Below are 1911 nucleotides of genomic sequence, written 5' to 3'. Positions count from 1 at the left end.
AGTAAAGTCTATGTTGCAATAGAGAATCCAGGATGTTGAAAATTCCAGAGCCATGGTTCATTCACTAAGGAAAGATGCAGACACAGAGTGGAACTGACCCAGTAGGATGAGACAGCAGATGTAGAGAGTCAGGGCTTCTCAAGGCCAGATGAGTCTATCATGAGCATCAGATGCCAGACATTGTAGAATTTTCCCTGTTGAGTTTTGGTTCTGTTTGGTCCAGTCTTTCCTGCTCTTCCTATGATATCTCTCTTTTAGAATTGGAAATACACTTTAGAATGGGAAATAGCTTTGCTTGTTTATTTGAGGTTTTTTATTTTATTCTTTTTAGAGTGCCATATTTAAGAAATGGGCTTAAGGGCCAGATGGGATGGCTCACACCTTTAATCCCAGTACTTGGTAGTCAGAAGCAGGCAGATCTCTGTGAGTTCAAGCCCAGCCTGGTCTACCGAGTGAGTTCCAAGCCAGTGTTACACAGAGAAACCCTGTCTCAAAAAAAAAAAAAAAGAAAGAAAGAAAGAAAGAAAGAAAAAAAGACAAAAAAATCAGAATCTTGGGGTCTAAAGAATGCTTTTTTGTTTACAACATACCCAAGAAGAATATGGGGCCACTGTAATGAGGGGCACAGCACTATGTCCTCTCTGTAAGTAAATCCCCTACATGTGAAAAGAAGGAAAGAGACAGAGAGAGAGAGAGAGAGAGAGAGAGAGAGAGAGAGAGAGAGAAAGGAAGGAAGGAAGGAAGGAAGGAAGAAAGAAAGAAAGAAAGAAAGAAAGAAAGAAAGAAAGAAAGAAAGAAAGAAAGAAAGAAAGAAAGAGGCTTGAGTCTTAAAAAAAGACTTGATACTTTTGGGTTTTAAACACTGGACTTGTGGTACTCTTATAGACAAATTAAATGCAATTTATATTGTGAGATGACAATGAGCCTTTGAGGATCATAAGTCAAATGTTATGGCTTACAGGCGATATGTTTGAGTCTTAGGTTGACCAGAAGTATACTTGTGATGAACAGTCTTCATTATCAACTTAACTGGATTTGGAATCACTAAGGAGACAAACTTTATGTGTGTATCTGAGGGTGTTCAATATGATAAATTCATGGGAGTCTGGTTAAGGAGCATTAAGGAAATTTATTAGGGTAAATTTAAGAAATATACTTATAAATACAGAACAGAGTAGACAACTGAAGTCATCCTCTGATCTGACTGGGAATGAATCCACATGGCAGTTCGATCACACCAGGATACAGTCAGCAGGAAGAAGGGACTGGTAACCCTTCTCCCTACCTTTTAAGAGGTCACATACAATGGCAAGATGCACCTCCTCCTTCAGGCCCTATAGCCCAAGGTTATGGGCAGAGCAAATACCACTACATTTCCTCTTTTTGTCTACATAAGAAGGTTCTAAACTTAATTCAAACTAAATACAATAAGAATGATTATCAAGTATTTTCCAGTAAAAACAAAGGGTAATAACATAAACAAAAAATGGAACTATAACCAAAAAGGACAACATCAAACAAGACATGCTAAGTGTCCAGAAATGTCCAGATCATAGGTAAATGGCATGTTACAGAGATTACTCCAATAGCTGTCCTATCCTGAAGATTCTAACTCGAGTACTTAATATGTTCTAGCTAAGATACAAGAAGATTGTAACTATCTAGTCTTCAACTCCATCAAATACTTGAGAAGGAACATAATAATACCTGAGAAAATAGAAAATGCAAGCAAGCAATTTCTGAAAATCTTGACAGAGACAGCTGGCAGCCTGGACAGTCACCTAAAGTTTCTCAGCATTGTTGGGGCATCCAATTTGGCTACAGGTATAGAGTGTCTAACAGACCATTTTTCAGAAGCATAAATTTTGAAAGAACATCTTACCCTGTCTTGACAAGGTTCAGTAGTCGCTT

General features: G+C 38.0%; 1 non-coding gene across 1 annotated transcript; it reads left to right on the top strand.

Moving 5' to 3' along the window:
- The first annotated feature begins 555 nt into the window (after positions 1 to 555).
- Positions 556 to 664, top strand: LOC121830634 (small nucleolar RNA SNORA11). Its single transcript, XR_006073850.1, has one exon. It is a non-coding gene; the product is annotated as a small nucleolar RNA SNORA11 (small nucleolar RNA).
- Positions 665 to 1911: the final 1247 nt, after the last annotated feature.

Source organism: Peromyscus maniculatus, chromosome 6, assembly GCF_049852395.1.
Source record: "Peromyscus maniculatus bairdii isolate BWxNUB_F1_BW_parent chromosome 6, HU_Pman_BW_mat_3.1, whole genome shotgun sequence".
NCBI lineage: Eukaryota > Metazoa > Chordata > Mammalia > Rodentia > Cricetidae > Peromyscus > Peromyscus maniculatus.
Note: the sequence above shows the minus strand (reverse complement) of the source record. Positions and strands in the feature narration are given on the sequence as shown.